Here is a 7,600-nt window from a genome sequence, read left to right on the forward strand (position 1 = left end):
AAATAGTAAGCAAATTAAATCAGAAATTCCTTATTTAGTGTAAATTGTTTAAAACAATTATTTGAGCACAGAACATATTTTGAATAAATTGAACATAACTAAACAAATAATAGTAACGCTTCGCGACGCTTGTCCATTCAATGTATGCACTTATGAGATTGTAAGCCAAATTTTAAAGCTATTGTTTACTACCTATAAAAACTAAAAATTATAATTTTCAAATAGCATAATAATGATCTGTTGTACTGTGCTGTTACTTGTTGAATGTAGAACATAGATAGTAGAAAAATATGATAACTAATGATAATAATATTTTGTATTATCATCATAGCAGCAGTTATCAACCTACTTGTACCACGGTTTTTGATTGTTGTAGTTAAATAGCCATTCGTTAGCTGCTGTCAATATAGGTCTGTCAACCTACCTGTCATGACGGTGTGTTAGAAAAGTCGGTAATCTATAAATATGAAACGCTGGTCAAACAAAATATCACAAAACATTGTATTGTGTTTGGTTATCTGTGTACTCATCTATCGGACAATGCGATCATAAATAAGTATTTTATTGGCTCCCGGTCTTTGGAATACCAAAGAAATATAACAATATTTAAGAGAAAATGTAATATCTTTACAAAGTCATAGCTAACGACTAGATGGATAAAAATTAATAATTCAAACGATAACATATTTTAAAATTTTTTGCCTACAAATTTATGGAATTAAAAACATATGTTGCCATTTGAAAACGTGAACTTAGACCCTTTTTATCGTATAAGGGATGAAAATAAAAATTTTCGAAGCATTAAAAAATATAGTAAAACTTATACCTAAAAGAATAGGAAAAAATGTTTTTTCAAAATATTCATATTTTCCGAGAAAATGAGTGTCTTACGTTAGTTGGATCACCCTGTATAGGTTATAGAAGTGTTTTTCAATATCATTCGTTTTCAATTGACTGAAAGTTGGATGATAATATCAGTTTTTGTGCTATGCAAAGATACTAGCAGTTTTATAATTATTTTCAAAAAAGCTGAACATGTGTATAAAATGTTACTAATGCATTACATTGTTGATAATAAAAATACATTTATCATGTCCATAAGCATATAATTATATAATATTATATCTAGTTGATTTATTGTTTACAAAATATAATTTAAGGCTAATAAATTTAAACACATTAGATCAACAACTAAAAATTATTATACCAGTATAGATACTTTAAAATTAAAAATTAAATTGGAAAAACAATTATTTGAGTTATTTTTTTGGTGTTTCAGCACAACCACAACCGCCTGGTATGTTTTTGAGACATTAAAATAAATTTATATAGAATATATAAGTATAATTCAATATGCTATTTTATTATTCGTTTTTCAAATTACTGATACTAACAGTTTTTAGATTGTTTTCAATAAAGCTAAAAATGTTTAATTATGATATTTCAAATTTTTTTATAAATGATTATTTTATATACATATTAGTTGGATATTTAAAATCATAGTTATTTCGAAATTTAAACAATGGATACTAGTAAATCCTAAAATTTTAATTAAAGTGGAAACACTTTGTTCTGAATACATTTATAAAGGAGCCTAACTTAATTTGAATTAAAATTCACGTGTAAGCTAATTATAAATAAACGATTTTTATACACAATATTTTTTTTATTTTGTTTTTTAGCTAACTAATGACAGTTAAATTTACCAACAAAGCTGCAGAATCCAAAATCTGTGTCAAATTTTGAAATTACATATTATTCTTACTGTAAAATGTTCATCTTTGTTTATCATAATTACGTTTCGACCTTCCGATTTTTTTGTTAACTATCATATAAATTATATTATGTCTATTACATACACATGTCTAACAATAAAAATAATATTCACCGAAGAAGTAAATTTGTATTTTATAAAACATAATCTATTCCAACTTTTGTTTTTAGTTCTGCTTCCTCCTCTCATTTTTATTTTTATTTTTTTTGATGTCTATGGAAATGCGGTAAGCAGTGTAATTGTATAACTGATGACAATATCAGTTTTTATGCTTTACAAAGATACTAGCAGCTTTTTAATTATTTTCAATAAAACTGAAAATTTTTAATTATGATACTTTAATTTTTTTTTATAAACGATTATTTCATATCAGTTGGATATTTAAAATCATAGTTATTTCGAAATTTAAACAATGGTTACTAGTAAATCCTAAAATTTAATTTAAAATGGAAACACTTTGTACTTAATACATTTATAAAGGAGCCTAACTTAATTTGAATTAAAGTTCATGTGTAAGCTAATTATAAATAAACGATTTTTTTACATAATATTTTAATGTTTCTTTTTTAGATGACAACTTACGATAAAGCTGAAGTATCCAAGATCAGTGTCACATCCTGAAAATACATATGTTTACTTATATGTGTATATTGTAAAATCTTCATCTTTGTTTATCATAATTGTGTTTCAACCTTCCGATTTGTCTAATAACAATGTATTCCAAATAACATATTTTGTTGCATATCATATTAATGATATTATACCTATTATATGTACCGGTTTACAATTAAAAATAATATTCATCGAATAAGTAAATTTGTATTTTATTAATAAAGAGATTTTTCTAATAAAGAGAATGATTATCATCCATTTTACAACTCACATTTAAAAATGGATTTGTATTTTTATCATCTTGTTAACAAAACAGAATATGTTTCAAAATACAATTGACCAGTCAAAATTTTTAGTAGAATATTGTTTATTTAAAAAGTTAAAAAATATATACGTTTCCATTTAAGTTTCAAAAATTGCTATAAAAAAAACCAGTTTGGGGGGGGGGGGAGAAACATAACAATTTGTAGAAAATTAAGATCACATTATATAATAATTAAAAACACTATGAAAAAATAAAATTCAAGTATTAATTAAACTCAGTGAGATATTGACTGGCTCAAGATAAAAGAATCACCCAGTATATAATTTGTCTATTACCATGCTTTTACCACTGATTCCTCCTCTTTATTTTTATTATTTTTATTTGAAAATGTCTGTTAAGATATTGTTATATATGAGACAATTATTTAAATTTATTTGATATTATAACAAATTTACAAGTATAAACATTTAATTCATTTTGATTATTGACTATCTATACTCCATAGAAAATATTGTTATTGTGTCATTTTAAAGTTAAGTTTTTTTTCTTGTAACTTTATTGTGGTTTATAGTAATGTAGAAGTTGACCCTATTTACAATAGCCTACGTATGTTAAGGTGTTTTTAAATATTATGTATATTTTACCAAAATGTTACTATCTACTTAATTGTCAAGAACAAATAAAAAAACACGGTTAAACGCATATACCTTATACCTACAAAAGCCATGCATGTTAGCTACAAAGAAAAATATGTTTTAAACATGTGTATATTACAACAACTATATACAAAAAAATTGACTATCTTACGTACGAACAAATGAATAGTTATTCACCAATAACGAAACATATATAAATATATGGATATTTTTATCTTCCCTAAGCTATTATATCATAATATTACCCTATCACATTAGATCAAGGTTATAACCTTTACAATGTGCTTTTATCGATTAAAAATTCATCAATAATTATTGTAAAATCAAGGTTCTACAATGAAAGAAAATAATTAGTTCTAACATTTAAGTACACAAATAATAATACTTCTAAAAACAATATAGCTTATAGGCATGAATGGGAATCGGAACAAATTATATAAGCGTTATTAGGAGGGGAGGAAATGTAAGTGAGGGCAAGGATAATAACGAGACTTTCCGCCGTAAGGGAAGATGAGACTTGATGTAATTTGAGAGAAAAATATATATTTAAGTCAGGAATAAAAAAAGTACAGCCCGCCGAACTGTTGAAGGAGGGATAGAACAAAGGTTTTAACGTGGAGGCCGAGAAAACTAGTGTTGGAGAATCATATAAGGGTAGTCTTGTATGCGATTTTTATACAAGGCAGTAGGTGTAAATGAAGTTTAATTTATTTTTATGAGTATGAGAAGCAGATAAAAATAAAAAGGAGCCATAATCTATTTTTGAGCGGATGATCGAATTGTAAATAGGAATTAAGAAAGTTGGATGGGAGACCCAGAAGGTGCCTGTAACGCAACGGAGGAAGTTAGGACAACGGGAGGTGAATAAAAGTAGATGATTAAACTGAGATACCCATCTGAGCTTAGCATCCAACTTAAGCCACAAGTAGGTAAATTTGAAATCAAATTTAAAACGCAAGTCGAATGCATAAAATATTAATGATTAATAAATATATAAAGGCACGAAATTTATACGACTAAAGGTGTAAAGTAGCATACATTGTATTAGTATGTTATGTGATTATATTTTTATTTATATTTAAATAATTTTAACGAAAAATTTTTTTGACCAAAAACAAAACTATACATTTTTTTTTGGTAAAATATGACCAGGTTAAATGTGGTAAATTTTAGAGATTTTAAATTTTTTTTAAATTTTACATTGCTACAGTGATTTCAGAAAAATGGTTCAAACACTTGAATACACAAACGACAAAACAAAGTATGAAAACAACTTGTTTGTGCTAAAGAGTAATAATAAAGTTGAATCTTTATGACATCAATAGACATTTGTTTACATTGCAACAGTTGTTACTTGTTGTGAAATATTTAAATACATACAATTTTATTTCACTCTGAAAAGATCTTTATGTAACTAAGTGTATCCAGGGGGAAAAAAATTACTTTGATGTAATATTATACAAATTTGATAATAATTGTAAAAATATAAACTTAGTTTGAGGTTATATGGTTATAATAGTTTCAGGGTTTCTCAATAAACGTTTTCTTTAAACTAATTTAGTTTACAAAATAATGTGATTTTGTAAACGATTTAACAAAAAATAATTTTTCCATGATTTAAGTTTCTGCTCGTTTGAATTAGACCCATATTTTCCAAAAATATAGCGAGTACAAATTTTGTATAGAAACCAATAACAATACCTAAAAAAATGTTTTGTCACCTACGTATCTTGTATTCTAGTAATACATTTGTTTTTATTGTGTTAAAATTGTATTTATAAATGTATCGTTAGCTTTTGTGTAAACAGAAGATTTACCTAAATTAAATGAATCCAAATGTCTATTTGAATTACTTATTTCACCCCTTACGACGAACAGATAAGAACCAAAGTCCATGAGTTTAATTATAACTATTTTAAGTATAGTATAAAATTACAACTTTTATAAATTTTAGCTAAAATAGTATAAACTTTAAAGGTGGTTTTAAAATATTTGTCATTTGTTTACATTGTAGCAGTCATTGTAAAAAGTATTGTATTTAGTGCAAAAAAAACACTTGTTTTAGCTAAAGAGCAATACAAATTTGAAATATTAGATAACAACATACATTTATCATTTGATTACACTACAACAGTCGTTGTGAAAAAGTTTAATATAAATATTTTGATTTAAGTCTAATAAGTACTATATAGTAGCTTTATGTAGCTAAATTTTTTTGGGAGGAAACAATATTAATATTAAGTAATAATATTAAGGTATTTAAAAATAATTGTAAAAATATAAACTTAATTCCTGTTGAACTCGTTTAAACAAAAAAGATGTAAAACTACATATCTCCTTTTGAAAAACAACAATGTTATAGATTTTATAATTAAACCACAAAATAAGTGTCCTTATAAAGAACGAATATTTTTTTATGCTATATCTATATTTTACCATTATTGATCCTTAAAAAACAAGGAATCAGCTTATTTATAATTTTTTCTTTGAACAACAGAACATGTAATTATGCAATTATTCACAGTATACACACCATTCGTGTTCACACATAGCAACCTGGATATTTATTCGGTAAAAGTGTAAATTTCCCCGTTTTTTGTGGTTTTTCCTGAGTAAAATAAAATTTCACCAGAGATTATTTAGGCGATTATAAGTGTTATATGGCTTATAGTCTAATTTTCTGACTAAAATCCTTTACAAAATCACAATATATTGTAAATTAAATTAATTTGTAGAATACTTTTAATACGTTAAACGAGAAATCCTGAAACTACTACTACCATTTAACCTCAAACTAAGTTTATATATTAACAATTTTTTTTAAAATTTTATTATATTATTACAAAGTAATTTTGTTTCCCCCCGAACAGATTTACCTACATAATGAGCTTTTTAGGGCGAATGAAAATTGTATGTATTCGACTATTTCACAACAACTGTTGCAATGTAAGCAAATGTTTGTTGGTACCTATCATAAAGACTCAATTTTATTATTGTTCTTTAGGACAAACAAGTTGTTTTCATATTTCGTTTTGTCGTTTGTGTATTTGAAACATTTTTCTGAAATCACATTATCAATGTTATCAAAGCTTCTTATGTAGTCAAATCTATTCAAGGGGAAATTACTTTGTAATAATATTATAAAAATTAAAATTTTTTTTTTAAAAAGAAGTTAAATAGGTCAAACTTTTAAATACAAAAACAGCTGCAAAACAAAATATGTTAAAAAAAACACCTCGTTTTCGATAAAAAAAAAAAAAAAAACCATAGTTTTTATAGAATACGAAGATTCTTATTATATTCAAAGTTTGTGATTCCTATAGGAACTTACCATTTGTTTACATTACAACAGTCGCTGAGAAAACATCTTGGGTTTCATAAACAATAATAGAATATTAGATTTCAATTTACACGATGATTGATAATTGAAAAAAAGTTTTAATTAGAATACAAGATATCCATAAGGCTGTAATTTGGATTAGACTGCATCATTTTTAAAGATTCGAATATTCGAATAGTTGTAAACTACATTTCGAATTAGATTGTAATTTCTACTTATATCAATGTAGAAGAATGTTAAGTTAGTACTTAAAAATATTTTCAGTTCGATTCTACCCAGCCCGGACCGTTCTAGCCCAATAAAATAAATTTAACTGACTGAATTAACCTGGACTGAGTAGAATCTAGTTAAAAATATTTTTTAAAACATCAGATCGAGTTGGGTAATATTTTGTCAAGCTTACTTGAGTCACTCCTTTTTGGGATTTTTATATCCATCTGACCAAGTAATAACAATACTTGTGTTACAGAATATACACATTTTATGTTTGAAAACTAAAAGTAAATAAACTTTTTACAAAGTTTTCTTCGTAAAAAAATAATATACATTTATGTTAAAACCCTATCTCTACGAGGTACCATCTTTATTACGGTAACTTGTTGTACACATTTTTATAAAATTATCATATTGGCACGGAGAATCTTGTAGGGTTTAAAATCATTTGAATTTTAAAATCAGTATTTATTATTATTGATGCATTTATATTGTATTTTTTCTGATTGCATTATTTCATAAACAGATGCTTTATTTGCAATAATACAAATGTATTATCTAATATACGTAGGACAATACAATCAAATACAAGCGTACATTTTATTAGTAAAAATGTAGATACTGAAGTCTGCCCGTTACTGCGGAAAATATGTAAAAAAATGAATACTTAAAAATAAAAAATTAAATAAAAAATTGTGAAAGCGCAGTTTTAATCTTAAAACTGAAAAAATATGTGAAAT

Source organism: Adelges cooleyi, unplaced genomic scaffold, assembly GCF_023614345.1.
Source record: "Adelges cooleyi isolate 19-005CV unplaced genomic scaffold, UGA_ACOO_1.1 ACOO_flye_CR_arks_rails_tigmint_CR_PRNA_9, whole genome shotgun sequence".
NCBI lineage: Eukaryota > Metazoa > Arthropoda > Insecta > Hemiptera > Adelgidae > Adelges > Adelges cooleyi.